Source organism: Macaca nemestrina, chromosome 18, assembly GCF_043159975.1.
Source record: "Macaca nemestrina isolate mMacNem1 chromosome 18, mMacNem.hap1, whole genome shotgun sequence".
Taxonomy (NCBI): Eukaryota; Metazoa; Chordata; class Mammalia; order Primates; family Cercopithecidae; genus Macaca; species Macaca nemestrina.
The window spans coordinates 50498624-50518528 of record NC_092142.1 but is presented as its reverse complement, the minus strand read 5'-3'; the positions used below and the strand labels follow the sequence as shown (position 1 = coordinate 50518528).

Here is a 19905-nt window from a genome sequence, read left to right as displayed (position 1 = left end):
AGTTCAAGACAGCAAGCTGCTTCGAGCCCATTGAGGGACACTGTGACTGGCCAGGCGCGGTGGCTCATGTCTATAATCCCAGCACTTTGAGAGGCTGAAGCGGATGGATCACAAAGCCAGGAGTTCGAGATTAGCCTGGCCAACATGGTAAAACCCCATTGCTAATAAAAATACAAAAATTAACTGGGGTGGTGGTGGGCACCTGCAATCCCCAGCTACTTGGGAGGCTGAGGCACGAGAATTGCTTGAACCTGGGAGGCAGAGGTGGCAGTGAGCCAAGATCATGCCAGTGCATGCCAGCCTGGGCAACAGAGCAAGACTCTGTCTCAGAAAAATAATAATAATAGTAACAGACAGCAAACTGTTCAAAGACACGGACTGTATCTTGTTCCCTGATGCATTCCCACTGCTTAGCTCCTTGCTGGTCATGGTAGCTCTCAATACATACATTTTGGATAAGTAAAGAATGGAAGCAGGGAGAAAAGGAAGGCAAGTGGAAAAGGCAGGAGAGCAACAGGAAGGTGAGAGATTGGGGCAAGGAAGAAAGAAAAACAGAAGAAAATTAACAAAAAGCAAACCTAAGAAGTAAAACCATAGCAATACAGGGCCATTGAGTGTGTAAGTCACGGGCTGCTGTCCCCAGTTGCCTCTGAGTGGCTGTCAGTAATATTACAGTCAGGACAAAAGCGGACGACAAATCATCAGACAAAGTAAACACTCAGTATAATCTCTTTTAGAAGGCATGAATAATATGAAGTACATTTTAGAAATATTTCTATCAGAAGTGATTAGGTTTGGTATTTAGATGGACTGATAAGAACCATCTAGAAAATTCATTTTCCTAGAACAGGTCATTCCCAAACCACAGAGGAATCATTATCATTGATTATGGACACATTTTCATTCAGACAAATTCTGCAATGGGGTTGATAAAAATGGACCCTTCCAATGGTCTGTTTATACAACCACATCACAGGTGGTATCAGTATTTTACTAGCATTTGGAGAAAAATTAAACTTTCCTGGAGAGTTACGTTTTTGAGGGTTTTTTTGTTGTTTGTTGTTTGTTGTTGTTGTTGTTGTGTTTGCTTTGTTTTATTTTACCACAACTTATGTTTATTTCTCTGCGTATCCTCTCGAATTTTAATCAGTCTTCCTTACTGCTTGACCTTCGAATGATTATTTTTTCAACCCTAAGCCAGAAGCAAGAAGCTGGCAGATATTGCAGTGATCATCAGATCCAGAGTTGGAGAAACCCAGGTTGTCCTTCTTCCCTGTGGTTATTTACTAAGACCTGGTCACTTCACTTTATCAGCATTCCAGCATTTTCATCTTTAAGATGAGGATAATAACAGCTGCTCCCTCAAAGTACTTCTGTGAGTAAGAAATGATATAATGCTCAAGTCCAGTTCGCTCAACAGTACCTGGCACTCAAGAAATGGAAAATATAATTATAGACCTTAGCACAAAATATGGCTTTCAAAGTTTTATTGGGATTGTATTTTTTTTAATGTTGATTCCTGGGCTTTATTTTAAAGTTAGAAATAAAACACAGACTCCAAATCTCCCATTAAGTTGCTAGTTTCTAAACTCATCTTAAATTCATCTTAAAGTCATCTCTGGGGTGCTGATTAGCTATAACTCAAGATTTTCTAGGTATACATGAAGTTGGATAAGCAATATTTAAATTGCAATCCTTATTTTTGACTGAAAATAATTTGTTGAAGTTATTATACAGTTGTTCAGCCTCTGAATCGAACAACAGAATGAGCATTCTTCTCTCGCTGGGTAGGGAATTCCAAATCCTAATTGAATTTGTTATAGGTTATTTTGATCCAAAGTTTAGTGAGAGCATTGGTTTGACAATTCCAATTCTAGTTTGCCATTTCCTTCAGAAATATTTGATTCCTCTTATTATTGTCCTCTGGATACCAGATTCGATATACACACCAAGAGCAAGTAAACAAACCTAACTCCAAAATCCAATATATTGGTTCCATTCAGATCCATGTTTAGAAAATCCACAATCTATGCCTTCTGGCCCAATGATTGATGACACAGTCCTCCTGCTGCCCTTTTCAAGAGCAAGCCAAACAGGAACTCAAGAAAGGAGGAACTGTCAGGAAGCCCAAAGCTGGGGTGTCCCTCCATCGCAGAACGGAAGCTCTCATCCTCAAACCCTGTATTTGCAGATGGTCATTTAATTTGTAAAGGAAATGTCCTCACAAAATGTGTTGTACTCTTTCCCACAGCTTTCAGGCTTGCTCCTTCAATCCAGCTAGTTCTGTGGTTTCTTTTTAAAAACAGAAAGGTTCACAATATTCTTATTGACAGTCTTTTCTCTCTTGTTGGCCTTTGTTTTAGATGAATAACATGATCTCATGGAGAGGGAAAGTGGGAAAGGTGCATTAGTTACAGAGACCCCAGTTCTTCCTGTGCAGTTCCCATCTGTTTCCACCAGTTTGTTTTTAGCTGGGTCCCATTTATTTCAGTGAGCCCACTCATTCTTATTTTGGCTTCCAGTTTGGGGATAAGGGGTAAATAAGACATCTTCCAGGGAATCCTACCCCACCACTGGGTTTCAATGAGCTTCTCTTTTCTAGTCTTTCAGGAGGTGTTCTGTAGGAAACACATAGGTCTCCAAATCATACATTTCGCTACCCTAAAATTTTACCAAGATTTGAGAGAAATGAACCAACTGCTTTTTTTTCCATGAAGAAAAAGCTGTAGTGCCTAATTTGTTCTCAAGCTTGTCTTTGAAAGAACACCTGCTCCCTTTGCTGACAAAAAAGAAATTGCTGGGGCTTCCAATTTTCAAGTTATTGAACTTACAGGAATTCTTATTCTTGTTTATCTCATGCTTTCCATCCAAAAACCATCCTTCGAGTCCCTCTTCCCCTAAAAAATTTGCCAGAATCATCTAGTCTGCACACCTCCCTAACTTCTCAGAGCATTTAACATCTATTTTATTCATTTTGGGAATTGATAATATACTGTTTTGTGCTTATTTCTAATTACCTTTTCCATGAGAATCATCTTAATCCTGTATAGATGCCTCAAGAACAGAGACCATGTGTTAAACTCCTCCTGTTCTTCATATGATAACTCTTACTTCCTAAACAATCTAAATGTATATTAGATGGCCAACGAATACTTATTAAATTGGATTTCTATAATGAGTGTTTTGACAAAGTCTGTATACTTTCATAGATACATTAAAGGTAAAGAGAAGTAGAAAGTAAAACCAGGTTGGGCGTGGTGGCTCATGCCCATAATCCCAGTAATTTAGGAGGCCGAGGTGGGCAGATAACTTGAGGCCAGCAGTTCAAGACCAGCCTGGCCAACGTGGTGAAACCTCGTCTCTACTAAAAATACAAAATTAGCCAGGTCTGGTGGCAGACATCTGTAATCCCAGCTACAAGTAGGCTGAAGTGGGAAAATTGTTTGATCTAGGAGGTGGAAGTTGCAGTGAACCGAGATCATGCCACTGTACTCTAGCAAAGAAAGAAAGTAAAACTAGATCTTTTTCAGCAATTAATTCATGAAATCAACACATTAATTTTTTATTTAAAAACTCATCGAATGATTAGGATTGAAAATACCTTATCTGGTACAAATTTCCATCCAAGTTTGAATTCTTACTAATCTTTCTTAAGAAGTTATTGAAAGAAGCCTTTTCTAGGATGTTAGGTATAGTTATCACAAAAAAATTAAATAAATCGAAACAAAAAGGAGAAAAAGAAAACAGAAATAAACAACTCTTCGTGAGCAATTGTAGTATATGTTACACATATGTATTTAAAACACACACACAGGCTCAGTAGGCACCTCATTTTCTGTCACTTGCTCCAAGTTATATTCCAGGTAATAGGTCAGAGGGATTAAAAGTGCTGGAAGACAGTGAATGTTTAATCGCCTCACACCTGCCTTTCTGTAAAACTGCAGCCTATTCCTGTTCTGTAACCTCTAAAACTCATCAGCAATTTACTGATGCAGCCAATTAGACAAAGGAGGCGAGATTTCGGAAGCCCTTTCAGAGGGATCAGTCATTTTTGGGCCTACAACACAACGAGCCCGACCGCTGAGCTTCTCGGTGAGAACATTGGCGGCTGTCTTCTAGCTTAGAGCTTAGTGGAATTCCTTTCACATTCTGAAATGACTAGTTCCAGGATACACTGTCATCCAGAAACACGTGGCCAGGCCATCATGCAATCTTGCCTCTTTTCCCCAATTCTCATTTCTATCTGGTTACTTCTAAAGGACAGGTTTCATCCCATTGGGATTTCCACTGGCAAGACCCCCATTGTTAAAACAGATCCTTTGACAGTGTCTGGAGTTCAAAAGTAGCATAGTAGTTAGTGTGATGGATGAAAATTGCATCTATTTAAGTTGAGATAGATTTGGAGAGAGTCGCAAATGATCATTAGTAAACATGCAGGATTAACAACTACTCAATCATGATGTTTCCTTACTTACATTTTCATTTTTAATAATATCCTGAGCCTCCTGGTCTTCTTGCTATGTTTTGGCCTATTTATTAAAACATTACCTATAAAATACTTAAGTCCCAAAGAATTTCTAGCAGGCAAGAAACATGAAGCATTAGCTTATTATATCAAGACCCTTAATTAATTATTATTATTTTTTTTTTAGATCTGAACGCTGAGGTTCCTAGGTGATAGATAATGCTACTGGCCAACACAGAATCTCATTTGAAGCTGACAGAGGAACTATTTGTGGATAGACAATTCCTTTCTGCTGTAAGAATCAGTGAGTGAAGGAAAGAGATTCACGTGCAGTTTCACTGGCTTAAGGTACTTTTCTGATATAACAGAATTTTGGGGCCAAAATGGCTGCTCGGCATTCATTTTCATGGCTGTGTTTCATAACAACTATCTACTGTAAACCTTTTACTGATTTCAGTCAAATACGGGACATAATTAAGTTTTAAAAAATAAAAGGAAAGGAACAAAAATCTTGACATTTTGATCAAGATTGTGGTTGAATCTCATAGGAAAAATGGCCATGGATGATTTTTAAGTAAACATATTTTCAAGGCTTTGTTTGCCTTTAAATCAAGTTTTGTAAGAACGCAATAGCAATGCGCGATGACAAACCTGCTAGTTAGTTTTCTCTTTGTCAGTCACTAGAAGACAAAAATTAAAGCTCACGAAATTTTGCATCATATCAAATTTGTTCGTTTAAATTAATGAGAAATATCTATGTAATATTTATACTAGAGGCTGCTTAAGCTTTCAAGACACCTTTAAAATGTGATAATTTGGAAGTTGGTTGATTAATGTGCTCATCTGACAGCTTCAGTTTTTTTAAAGAAATTTAAGTAATTAGATTTACTGTTATATTAAGATATATTAATACTTTCAAGTAGGGCTCTGGGGGGTGCCTTATGTAAGCACACTCCCAAAAAATGCAACAAACTAACCATGACACTACAGGTTAGTACAAATTAGGCAGTATTATCAAACCCCATTCTCTCTAATCTTCTTATGGTGTGTAAAAAAATCCACATCCCTTCAAAACTTAGATCTCCAAACTTCATATGACTAAAGCAAAACATCAAAAAAGTTTATATAAAAAAAAGATCAGCAGAAAGGAATTCACACTGGTAAATTATCTTTTTGGTGGTTGTTTTTGTTTGCTTGTGAAAAAATGAAAACTCAGTATTGGTTGCAGTTAAGCTCACTTCAGGATTATATGCCCTGGAAGAATTTTGAAGATTAACTTTTTTTTTTTTTTTTTTTAAAAGATCTTTTACAGTCCTTTCAAAATTGCCTGGGAAAAGAAAATAAACGCAGGTGATGTGCTGATCCAATTTCCCCACTCCGTTGAGAACTTTTGAAAATTATACTATTCAAAAACAGTTTTCCATAAAAAGAATTTTGAACAAATTTGAGCATTCAATCACATATGAAAACAAGAGGCCACATGGTGCTAGATTGGAATCCCTCTTCATCGGGGTTTGTTTGAAGTACTTGGGGGAAAAACAAGGGAAAGAAACTACAGTTGGTTTAGAACAGCCAGCACTAGCGAGCACTTCTCACTCCATGTGGGTGATTCTTCCACCCTCACAGTGCGCCCCCAGCAGAGTATCAAAACCATGAGAAGGAGCAGTTTTGAAGATGGATGGCCTGGATTCCAAGATCGGCTTATGACTGACAAGCTGGTCTCCTTGGGCAGGATAATGAATGAAGCTTCAGTTTTTCCACCTATAAAGTGGAGACGATGATCGTGGTCGCTACCCCCACAGAGTAGTTTTAAGGCTACATTCAGATAATTCATGGAGAACATTTAGCAGAATGTATGGCACATGGGAATAACTCAATAAATGCTATTAACTATTACAGAGGGAACACTGCAAAACAAATTGAATCATGTTACTGGCTGAGGAGAGAAGCCAGAGCTAGCAAAAATGATTGGCAATGTATCTTGTGAAGCACAGGAACACTTTGCCTTCAGAGAATTTTCAGTTGAAAAGTTATAGGTAGCTATTTCACACCAGGCAGGGGGAAAGGGAGCTGAACAAAAAAGTCAAGGTGTTAAGAGAAGAGGTGGTCTGCAGAAAATAGAAATAAGAGTAGAGGCTAAGAGGCAGCATAGAAGAGTAGAAATTCTTTGGAGTTAGAAAGTTCGAGGCCCATTTACCATTTCTGTCCATTATTAGTTGCATGGCCCTTGTCATGTGGTCTGTTGTTTCCTATGCTTAGTTCCTCATTCATACAACTTGTTACTAAAGGTTACTTTGAAGGTTTGCCCTGATGTCCTAATGAAAAGGCACATAATGTGTCTAAATGTAGCACCTGAAAGTACTCTACAGAGAGAAGCTCTTACTGTGAGGTGTGATACCCAGCTACAAGAGTGTCCGCAATGATGGAACAGGATGGAAAAAATGGTTCAGGGAATGTATTGACAAAATAAATAAATGCCAACACATGACACAGCACCATTGCCAAATTAGGAATTAGGAAAGTTGGAAACTGTTTAAAACTTTGTGAGAATGGCCAGGTGTAGTGACTCATGTCTGTAACCCCAGCACTTTAGGAGGCTGAGGCGGGAGGATTGCTTGAGCCAAGCAGTTAGAGGCTGCAGTCAGCTATGATCACACCACTGTACTCTGGCCTGTGAGACAGAGTGAGGCACAGAAAAAGTCAACTTTCTGAGGAAACACCTGGAATTCCCTGGTGGAAAGGAAAAGTAATTTACTACACTGAATGTCACAAATGTCTTAAAAATAATAGATTAATGGAACGTAATAGCTAGTAGAGATTGTGTCAGAGAGTGGCTGGCTGTTCAGCACACTCAATGCCTTTGGACGCCTTGGTAAAGATGGTGGAGCCTCCATCAGCCTGGGCCCCTGAATGACTACAAGGAACAGCCTCCCCAACTCCTACTCCCACACTTTCAGCTGGACTTCATATAAGTGAAAAATAAACTTACATTATGTTAAGCCACTAAAATGTGAGATTATAATAATTGGATAGGTCTCTAAGTGGCACCCAAATTTTTTCTCTAAGCTTTTTCTTTCTAATTTTTGGTAGAATTTAATATGTAATCCACTTTCTTCCCCATAGAAATATTTTAAATTTTGACTCTATTTTTTTCGTAAAATATAAATAAGGCAAATTGTTGTTGGCATTTAATTAATTCTATTTATGGAATTAGCTTCATCCTCAAGGAAATTATAAGGAAATCAGTAACAAAGCAACTGTATGGGGTGTCTATGATCTTAGGATATTAAAGGGCCATTGTCAGTGAGAAATGAGATAATATGATGAATCCATGTTCATTCAAACATCTCTGTCCCAACTAAAAACTCAACACAGGGGGTACTAAAGAAAATGAACACACGAAAGTATGAATCAGTATTCTATTTTACATAATATTTTCAAATATATTTTTAGTGTACTATTTCAAAACATAAAAAACCTTATTTTTTCCCTCATCATAAAAGAAATGCATCTTTTAAAAGTACTCAGATAATACACAAAGTTTTTTTAAGTCAAAATTATAATCTCACCTCCCAGAGGCAACTCCATTGTTAGGAGAAGATACTTATTTTCCTCAAACCTCATTGACCCCAGGCAATCTCAAGCAGTTTCTTCTGCCAAGGTGATAAGAGGAAAATAACACAACATTGTTTGTTTATTTGATTATCTAGGAGTATGAGTTATGTGTGCTTCCTTTGGCTTACTGTATACACATTTCTTTTGTCCACTTTTTTTTTAATGTTTCTCTCATTGGTTTTTAAAAGTTCTAAATAGAATATGCATGTTAATCCTTTGAAATACATTAATCTTATTATTTATTTATTTATGTTATTTATTTATTTATTTTAGAGTCAGGCAGGCTCTCTCTGTCTCCCAGGCTGGAGTGCAGTGGCAATTTCATAGCTCACTGTAGCCTCGACCCCCCCAACCTCAAGCAATCATCCCACTGCAGCCTCCTAAGTAGCTGAGACTACAGGCATGAGCCACCAATTTTTAAAATGTTTTTGTAGAGAAAGGGTCTGCCTATGTTGCACAGGCTGGTCTCTAACTTCTTCTCAAGCAATCCTCCTGCTTCAGCCTCCCAAAGTGCTGGGATTACAGGCATGAGCCACCACACCCAGCTGAAATAAATTCAGACACTCTTCCTTGATAGAGCATTTTTTACCTTGGGAAAATAGTAATAAAATGTGCGTAAGTATTAGAAATATCACTCATGTAGGTATTCTCTCACAGCAGGTACCTGGGCTTTTTTTTTTTTTTTTTTTTTTGAGAAAGAATTGTTATGCCCAGACCGTTTATTCCCCGAAGAAGACCACCAGAGTCCAGAGTCAAAGCTAAGCAGCAAGGATCTTTATTACAGGTTCGAACCTGGAACTCTCCCTCGCTCGTGAAACGAGACGGGCAGGAGAGCTCCCCCACTGAGCTCCGAGCAGTGTTATATAGTCTAAGAAAAGTGGGCATAGAGTTATTATACAAATCAGATATATGATTGGCTAGTGTTTGAACAAGGCGATTTGGCTAACTATGATTGGTTCCCGCCATTTCTGATATTTTGGTTCAAACTTTGAGGCGGGAGAGCAGGTTTATGGCAGCAAGAGTTTATCTTACTTAAACACGTCTTGTGACCTTGCCTCAGAACTTACAAAATCTCTGGTATGTGCAAAACAAAATCTCTGGTACGTGCAGAAAACCAGGTACTCACAGAACTTACGAAATCTCTGGTATGTGCAAAGATTAGAGAGCAGAACAAGGGTGTAGCGGGTGGGGGGCGGGTACACATCTATCTTTGTGTCCTTTCAGAATCATGCTCTGTTGCCCGGGCTAGAGTGCAGTGGAGCATGATGTTGGCTCACCACAACTGCTGCCTCCAGGGTTCAAGCAATTCTCCTGCCTCAGCCTCCCAAGAAGCTGGGATTACAGGTGCCTGCCACCACACACAACTAACTTTTGTACTTTTAATAGAAACGGCATTTTGCCATGTTGGCTAGGCTGGTCTTGAACTCCTGACCTCAAGTGATCTACCTGCCTCAGCCTCTCAAATTGCTGAGATTACAGGCATAAGCCACTGTACCCAGCCCAATACTTAACAGAGAAAATCTCACTAAAATTTTGACATGATGGATATGTTAACTAATTTGATTGTTATAATCATTAAACAATTATGTGTATGGAATCACGTTGCATACCTTGAATACATACAATCTCTAATTGTCAATTAAATGTTTTTAAATTTTTAAAAATTGTTCATAATTGTCAAGGGAAGGACCACAGGTTCAAGCTTTTGCTAATTGACCCATGCTGTACATGTGAGATGCATTTTTTTATTCTTAATACTTTTAAATAATGTTTAAAATTTTTGTAATCAATCTGGTGATAAAACATTTTCGTCTATCTCACTTGAAGACTTTGTGTTCCGAAACACAAGAAAGTGTAAAAATCGCAGTAATAATCACTTCTTTACCTTTACCTGTACTTCGTAAATCTCAGATGACTTTGTCCTATTATTAAAGTTGGTTTAATATATTAATGTTATCATAATAGTAGTGCATATATATAGTTACTTTTTTAATAGATGGGAAAGATGAAATTTGAGATGTTACATGACTTTTCTGGAATCATGGTGAATAACAACAATTAATGATATTTAAGATTAATTATGCCTTTATGATGCAATAAATCTGGTCCATCATACTTTATGTCATTGAGTCATAACAACCACATTATACGGATGAGAAAAGTAAAGCTTAGTGGTGGAATGACTTTTCCAAGGTCACAGTGCGAGGGTGAAGTCATGACTTCAACCCTGGCAGATTCTAGAATCTGCTCGTTTAAGCAGCACAGATTAACCCCACTGGAAGAGGGGCAAATCAGTATTACCTATAGAACCAGAACCAAGGCCTAGGAATCAACACCAAACATATACTTGGAACTTTGTTCTTTGCCTGGCTTATCGCAGGGGCATCTTAAAAGAGCCTCTCCAAGCAGCTCTAAGGCTAGGGTGGGGCTTCTAAGGCTAGGCAGTGGAGGAAACAATGGCATGGTTCACTGGTCAGCCTTCTCTCAATTACAAACAATTTTAACTTTCCCTCAAATCTGTAATTATAGGATGATTGCAAACTCAATATATAGATTGCTGATTCTGAAGCATGCATGTACACAATTCTGACAATAACTGACAAAAATGTAAAAGGTATACCTTAAAAATGTTTAAAAACGCACTTCTTAATTTTTGTGCAAGGAGGTCTTCAGACATGATTCTAAGCGTAGAAGGCTTCAGGAAAAAGAGACTCTGCACATAAGTGTGTGTAGATGAAAGCTGTCTTTCCTTTTAAACTCTGTTGCCTAAAACATCCATTTGTGTTGCAAAAATAAATACAGACATGACAGAGAAGCATTGGCAGAGAACTCTCTCATATTTAGTGAATCCTGAAAACACTGTCCCCACTCCAAACTAGTGATTGAGTTCTTGTTTTCCCACCCCCAAGTTTAGATGCTGGACGTGGTGTTTTTTGTTTTTGTTTTTTTCTTTTCTTTTTCTTTTCCTTTATTCTGACTGGAAGAAAAACACATTGCCTGATTGCTCTTCATTGAGACTCTCCTCTGACTGAGATATATTCTGGATGATATAGGCTAGGCTTTCCCAGAGGCAGTAGAATGCCCTAGATAGCCACTCATAGTCCCTTAATTTTATTTGAATTTTGAGCTGGAAGGCAACTTAGAAGGAATTGAAATCTAACACCCTTTACCCCCTTTTTATTCAAACAGATAAGGAAACTGTGGTCCACAGAGGTTTGAAAACTTGCCCAAAACACACATTTCATTGCAGTGAATCTGAGATTCCAACTGATATGGTTTGACTCTGTGTCCCCACTCAAATCTCATCTCGAATTGTGATCCTCATAATCCTCTTGTATCTGGGGAGAGACATGGTGGGAGGTGATTGGATCACGGGGGCAGTTTTCTTCATGCTGTTCTTGTGATAGTGAATGAACTCCATGAGATCTGATGGTTTTATAAGTGTTGGACACTTCCTCCTTCACAAACTCTCTCTCCTGCTGCCATGTTAGATGTGCCTACTTCCCCTTCTACCATGATTGTAAGTTTCCTGAGGCCTCCCCAGACATGCAGAACTGTGAGTCAATTAAACCTCTTTCCTTTATAAATTACCCAGTCTCAGGGAAGTTCTTTATAGCAGTGTGAAGATGAACTGATACACAAACTCAGCTCTTAACTTGCCTTTTTGTTCTTCCACAATACAATTCCAGCTGCCCAGTGCCCAGGCAGAGTCTCCATAATGCTAACATCTAGAAGAGAAAGGATGAAGGTGGGTGAAAGGTCAAGTCTTCTGAGATTTAGCTAGACAGAGAGGCAGCACCTAGCTACCTGATGTTGTCTTATACATCCCCCCATTGGTCTGCAGCTGCAGATGTACAGATTCTATTAATTTACCAGTTCAAGAACAAACAAGTCTTTGCTGGTGTAGAAAAGAGGCTCATGGTAACCCAAGCACATCTTCTAGAAAACAACAAAAGCCACCTCTGGCGGGGCACCATGCACAGTGCACCCCGGTGCATCTGAGGTCTTATGCCCAAAATGAATGTAAACTAGGGCTGAGGTTTTGAACAACTTCTGGGCACCTTACCCAGCAGAAAAATCAGGAGCAATTGGAAACAGGGTGGGGGAAGGGTGCGTGCTTTTGTTGTTTTCATTTTTGTTTGGTTTTTTTCCTCTTTTCAAAGGGTCAAAAGCCAACAATCTAACACTTGTAAAAGTGTCAGCCCAAAGCGGGAAGGCTCCTTGGATGACAGGATAGCTCACCCAGAAGCTCAGCATGTATCAGAAACCGAGATTCAACACCACGCTTTCTTTCTCTTCCTTCCAACAGCCTCTGTTGCTCGTGGCAGATTTAATGGTGTGATTTACAGCACTGAGAGACCTTTGTCAGGGCCAGTAAAATGACAAACAATAAATATATGGAGCAGTATGTTAACAGCCTCCACACAATACCTTGTCAGTTACAGCTTGATAGCGATACATTTTAATTTTGTCTTTCATAAAAATCTTGGCATGTATGCCTCATTTGAACACAGGCTTCCAAGTCAAGTGTGTCATCCAAGCATGCAGTTTATCACCCTCTATATTTTCTGTCCTTTTCATTTAATGTCATTCCTATGGCAACAGACATCGCCCTGGAAATCATTTTCAAAACAGCTTATTTGTTGAAAGGGATTGGGTGAGGCTAAAATATGTGTTTGGCTGGGAAGAATGTCAGAGTGTGAATATGGCTTAGTTACATTAATCATATTCTTTGAGGACTTTGTGTAATCAGATACTTGAAGGAGGCGTATTGTGGGGTGGAATTTGACATCCCCACCCCACCCCCAGCTTTTTATGGTTTTGCATTTCATAAGGATAAAAATAAGAGAGGCAAACTTGCAGTTCACTCCATGGAAAAAGATCTACGCTTGTTTCTAACATGGCACAGTATGTCCATTTAGGGAACAGGATTGGTGGATTGTAGCCCTAATAATACTGAACTGCCGTTACTATGAAGCTGATTATGTGAACCTGAATTTATTCATTCAACATATCTTTAATGAGCATCTAGTTTGAAATGAATATTGCCTGAGAAAAGAGTGGTGAAAAAAATAGACAAAACCTCTGCTCCCATGGAGTTTTACAGATTTTATTATTTATTTATTTATTTATCCATTCATTCATTATTATTGTCATTTTTAGAAACGAAGTCTTACTCTGTCAGCCAGGTTGGAATGTCACAGGGCAAGCATAGCTCACTGCAGCCTCAAACTCCTGAGCTCAGGGCAAGTCTCCTGCCTAAGTCTCCTGAGTAGCTGGAACTACAGGTGTGTTCTACCACCTAGTTAAGGACAGATTTTAAATAAGCAAACTAATACATTGTTCAAGCTGGGTTCTCCAGTAACAGGATCTGACATGGGGGTTCTTGTGAAGATGTTTTATTGAAGACCCAATAAACAAGTTGTATGGGGGGCTTGTAAGTTGGTGTAGAGAGCAGAACCAGACAGAGGAAGAGGCCAAGCAAAGTTGAGTCTAGCCGCTGTCGGATCTCAGCAGGAGCTATGGAGTGCAAATGGCCCCACCAAGCTGACCCACCTCGGGACATTGTACAAGTGAGTCATTGGTTGTACGCTACCTTGTCGTGTGTGCCATCACAGCCTCCTAGGCATCCCTTGGTGAGGCAGCTCCTATTGACCAAGAGTAATGCTTGGAAGAAAGGTGCAGATGTTGGCCATTGGCCATCAAAACTCATGTCGGCTGGGGAGTGGGCATGCCAGCTGGACAAGGGAGTCAGGGCACATAGTTCCTACTACATGCATACATGCAGTATTTTAAATCAGGACTAATGCTATGAATAAAATAAAAGACAGTGGCCAATAGTAGGTGGACACGTCATGAAATGCTTTTCTAAAGGGAGAATTTCGGAACTGAAGCCAGCCATACGAAGATCTTGGGCAACTGTTAAAGCAGATAAAACAAAAGTCCAAATAACCCACTAGTGGGCTCTTTCAAAGGATGGTAAGCTCAGGATATTTGAGGAACAGAAGGTAGGCTCAGGTGGTTAAAGTGCCATGAGCAATGGACGGGGTGATACAGGAGAAAGTCAAAGAAACAAGTTAGGATCAGATTATATAGCATATAGAAGGCCATGAAAAGGGCATTGTATCTTATTGTAAGGTCTATAGAGAGCTCACTATACTCTTAAGCCAGCCAGCATCACATAGTGGAATCTAGAAATTAAACCACCTGCCCACATTCAGCTCCTCCCACTCTGCTAAGTGCCCTGAGAAGCAAAAGTCGTGAGTATGTGTCGCAGGCACAAGATCCTTCCTGTTTCAGTGAGGAGATAGGTCTTGCTAGATGGAAACTCACAAAGGAAGCAGTACTTCCATGAATATGAATATCAGCTACACATCTGACTGTCCGTGGCTTAAGAAAATACCCAATTATTGGTTCACACAGCAGCCCACTAAAGCTTTTATTTTTTTTTTTTTTTGAGACGGAGTATCACTCTGTCGCCCAGGCTGGAATGCAGTGGTGTGATCTTGGCTCACTGCAAACTCCACCTGCCGGGTTCACGCCATTCTCCAGCCTCAGCCACCCGAGTAGCTGGGGCTACAGGCGCCTGCCACCACACCCAGCTAATTTTTTGTATTTTTAGTAGAGACGGGGTTTCACCGTGTTAGCCAGGATGATCTCTAAAGCTTTCTTGACCTATATTATGAATGACCGGATGACATGCAGCTTTGACGGAAATCTCAAGCCTTTTCATCATGCATTATTCCTATATTTGGTATTTCAGGAACACACTTTCACCAAATGAGAACCTAATGCAGTCTTTCATAAAGGCTACATTCTGCATAATAGATAGCCTTATAGAGCCTTACTAGCCAAACTGTGGTCTGCAGACCTTGACCATGGGCATGACCATGACATGGGAGGTTAGGAAAGCAGAACAACACACTCTGTCCCAGACCTATCCAACCAGAATCTTCATTTGACAAGGTCCCCCCAGGTGATTTGTATGCCCATTAAAGTTTGATAAGCTCTGATGCAGAACATTGTTTCTACAGGAAAATGTGCCCTGAGGTACAATAACTCACCGATTAACAAAACAAATACTTGAGACATACAACCAAGGTGTAAACTGGCCTTTACTAAAAATATTTAAAAGTTGAACATTATAATATAATTTTAAAAGAACAAAACATGTAAATCCTTTTCACAGCACTGTCAATTGCGTGGACATCAGGAAGGTGCTTGGGAGTCCAAGATAATTCAGGAGAGACCCTCAATAGAAACAGATTTGAAGGGTAAGGTGCAGTGGCTCATGCCTGTAATCCCAGGATTTTGGGAGTCCAAGGCAGTTGAATCACATGAGGCTAGGAGTTCAAGACCAGCCTGACCAACATGGCACAACATTGTCTCTACTGAAATAATAATAATAATAATAACAATAATAATAATAATAACAAAATTAGCCAGGTGTGGAGTTGCACACCTGTCATCTCGGCTACTTGGGAGGCTGAGGCAGAAGAACTGCTTGAACCTGGGAGGAGGAGGTTGCAGTGAGCCGAGATCATACTACTGCACTTCAGCCTGGGCAACAGAGAGACTCTGTCTCAAAAATAAATAAATAAAGAGATTTGAAGAAGAAAACAGTAAGGAATATAGCGCTGATGGATGGTTTCACAGAAAAGGAGAAATCAACATTAGTCAAAGTGTGTCTTAAAATATTATTCCTAGAAAGTACAAGAACAGTCACTTTTCAAAAGAAGACGTGTATGTGGCCAATGTGCCTGTGAACAAAGCTCAAGATCACTGATCATTAGAGAAATGCAACTCAAAACCACAATGAGATACCATCACACAAGTCAGAATGGCTTCTTAAAAAAGTTAAAAAAAAAAAAAAAGAAAAAACAGACGCTGACAAGGTTGCCAAGCAAGGGGAATGCTTATACACCATTGATGGGAGTGTAAATTAATTCAACCTTTGTGGAAAGCAGTGTGGGTGATTCCTTAAAGAGCTAAAAACATAATTACTAATTGACCCAGCAATCCCATTACTGGGTATATACCCAAAGAAATATAAATCATTCTACCCTAAAGACACATGCCTGCATATGTTCATTGCGGCCCTGTTTACAATAGCAAAGACATAGAATCAACCTAAATGTCCATCAGTGACAGATTGGAAAAAAAAAAAAATGTGGAATACTATGTAGCCATAAAAAAGAATGAGATCACATCCTTTGCAGGAACATGGATGGAGTGCAGCCTATTATCTTTAGTAAACTAACATAGGAACAGAAAACCAAATACCTGTGTTCTCACTTACAAGTGGGAGCTAAATGATGAGAACAAATGAGCAAAAGGAGGGAACAACAGACACTGGGGCCTACTTGAGGATGGAGAGTGGGAGGAAGGAGAGGATCCGAAAAAATAACTGTTGAGTGCTAGGCTCAGTACCTGATGACAAAATAATCTGTATGGCCAACACCCATGACTTGAGTTTACCTATGTAACAAACCTGTACATGTACCCCTGAACCTAAAGGAAAAGTTTTTAAAAAATAGTAATAAAAATATATATACTGCTATGAGGCAAGACTTCCAGAATGGTGGGAATCCAAAAATCTCCTTCTTTATAAAAGCAATGAGAATACTGTCAAAATTGTAAAATCAGTAGTTTTAAGACCTCTGGAACTTAATCAAAGGCTTACAACAATCCAAGGAGTGTTTATCCAAAGAAATACTAGTTCTACAAAATGCTAATAGATATTACCCCAAAGATGATACCATGGTAAAATTAGGAGCATTGGATTAAACAAAGTTACAGGTTTCTCTTCGGTAGGATCTTTTAGAACCTTTAGAACACTAAATATTCATTGCATAGTCTGCAATTTTTTTCCAAACTTAATTGACCACAGATCCCTTTTATTGTGAGATAGTCTATGGATCTATGTCCTGAGAAATACACTTTGGAACATACTAGGTGCGACTTTGAGGTTAGATCTATGAAAAGATGAAGAGTTCTAGACACTGGAAGGAGTAAACATAATGAAAGGCAGCCATGAGAGTCCCCTGGAAACCCGGATATTTTTCTGGAATGTGGTTAGTAGAGAAGCTGGTTAAGAAGAAAAGTGGTCAAATGTTGGAGTCTTTGCAGGTTAAACAGAATGATTCAGAAGAATAGTTTCTTAAAACAAGTTATACTCAGCTAGGCATGGTGGCTCACATCTATAATTCCAGCACTTTGAGAGGCCGAAGCAGGAGGATTGTTCTAGGCCAGGAGTTTGAAACCAGTCTGGACAACATAGTGAGACCCTATCTGTACAATAAAATTTTTAAAAAATTAAAAATTAGCCGACTGTGGTGGCATATGCCTGTAGTCCCAGCTACTAAGGAGGCTGAGGCAGGGGTGGGGAGTGGGGGAGGGATCTTTTGAGTCCAGAAGTTCAAGGCTGCAGTGAGCCATGATCGTGCCACTGCACTCCAGCCTGAGCAACAGAGCGACACCCTGTCTCAAAAAAGCAAAAACAAATAAACAAAAAAAGTTACACAAAGCACACACCATAAAATAAAAGACTGATTAATTTGATGTCATTAAGATTTAAATTTCCATAGAACAAAAAAGTTCTGTTAAACCGATTGAAAAGACAACCCATAGTCTATGAGAAGATATTTGCAAAACACAAACAGCAAGGAGACTATGCAGAATGTACAAAGAGCAAAGGGTACTAGCTGGTGATAAACAGAGAAAGAAACTGAAATAATCAATAGATATGCAAACCGATGCTCAACTTCCAGAATGATCAGGAAGTACAAATCAAGTTAAAACCATAATGAATTTCATAAAAATTCTAATCTCTACCACTACCAAGTGCTCTTAAAGAAACTGAGCACGCAACTCTCATATATTCTGAGAGGGCTTCACAAACTTTTTACTCACATTTCTGACACCAAAAATATGAGTGGATCTTCCTCACACCAACCAGTGTGCCAACTCTCTGGACATCAACCGAGTATCCTACAATTCAGGTCAATTCTGACACTACCTGGAGCTAGCATCAGATTTCCCCAATTTGAGGGCTCAGTTCCACAAGACCACCCTCACTTCAGATGCCAGTCTCAAATATTTTATTTTATTTTATTTTATTTTTTTTGAGACGGAGTCTCGCTCTGTCGCCCAGGCTGGAGTGCAGTGGCGCAATCTCGGCTCACTGCAAGCTCCGCCTCCCAGGTTCACGCCATTCTCCTGCCTCAACCTCCCGAGTAGCTGGGACTACAGGCGCCCGCCACTGCGCCCGGCTAATTTTTTCTATTTTTAGTAAAGACGGGGTTTCACCATGGTCTCGATCTCCCGACCTTGTGATCCGCCCGCCTCGGCCTCCCAAAGTGCTGGGATTACAGGCGTGAGCCACCGCGCCCGGCCCAGTCTCAAATATTGAGTACCCAGGGTACCTACACTTCTGTTCAACCTTGCAACAAAGCTAGGGGTTGCCATAACCTCCTCCCTTCAGGTTTAGTAACTTGCAAGAGTGGCTCACAGAACTCAAGGAAGCACTTGACTTATCATTACCAGTTTGTTACAACTGTTACTGATAACAAAATTGTTACCAGTGTGTTCCTGTTACAACACAGGAACAGCCAAATGAAAGAGATGCACAGGGAATGTATGGGTGGGGAAGGGTGAGTGGAGCTTCTATGTCGTCTCTGAGGTTACCACCCTGAGTAACCTCAATACCTGAATGTGTTCACCACCCCTGAATCTCTCTGAATCCCTTTATATAGGGGTCTCTTATGGAGATTCCATTAAATCAAGATTTATTAAATCATTGGCCATTGGTGATTATCTGTGTCTCTAGCCTCTGTCCCCTCCCTGGAGGTCAGGAGGTGAGGCTCAAAGTGCCACACCTCTAATCATGCTTAGGTCTTCCGGAGATCAACCTTCAACCTAAAGCTATCTAAGGTTCACCAGCCACCCCATTTAACTGGCATTCAAATTGAGACACTCATCACTCAAGAGATTTCCAAGCCTTTTTAGAACTGTGTGTCAGGAACAAGGCACTAAGACCAATGTTTTAAAATTAGATCACGGGATAAACTGATACAGGTTGAATATCCCTTATTTGAAATCACTGGGACCAGAATTGTTTGGGATTTTGGATTTTTTTGGGGGGGGCGATTCTGAAATATTTGCATTATATTTTCCAGTTGAGCATTCAAACTGCAAAAGCCCAAAATGTTAAATGTATCAATGAGCATTTTTTTTGTATCAATGAGCTTTTCTCTTGACCATCGAAACTTTCAAGATGTTTTGAATTTTGGAGCACTTCTGATTTCAGATTTTTGGATTTGGAGTGCTCAATCTGTATAAACATTTTGGAGGGCAATTTGAAAAAGTTTAGAAAATTTGGAGATGTGTGTACACCCTAGAGAAACTCCTACTTATGTGCACAACGAAATAAGTTAAAGAATGTTCCAGCACGGTTTGTGGAAACAACCTAAATGGCAATTAATAGAATAGATGAATATATCGTTGTTTAGTCATATAATGAAATATTATATAGTAGTTAAATAAATTGGGGCTATATGACTCAACATTGACAAGTCTATAAAACACATAAAGTATGACACCAATTACATTAAAATTTTCTAAAGCACAAAATTATATTGAATATTGCTTATAGGAGCCTTTACAGATGCTAACAGTATGAAAACAGGCATGGAAATAACGCATACAAATTCAACATGATGATAACCTCTAGAGAGGAAGAGAAGGGAATGGGAATGAATAGGGATACACAGAAGCTTCAACTATCTGCAAACAGAAGAAATATCTGAAGCAAGTATATTTTTAAA

General features: G+C 39.4%; 1 long non-coding RNA gene across 2 annotated transcripts in view; it reads right to left on the bottom strand.

Annotated features, from left to right (window-relative positions):
• The window catches only part of LOC105492270 (uncharacterized), a 111200-nt gene that overhangs the window by 14293 nt on the left and 77002 nt on the right, over positions 1 to 19905 (bottom strand). The window contains exon 4 of one of the 2 annotated variants that reach the window (XR_011616438.1): positions 11741 to 11808. The exons of the other annotated variant lie outside the window; for it this stretch is intronic. This is a non-coding gene — a long non-coding RNA (uncharacterized lncRNA). The remainder of the gene's footprint in view (positions 1 to 11740; positions 11809 to 19905) is intronic. 2 annotated transcript variants of the gene reach the window in all.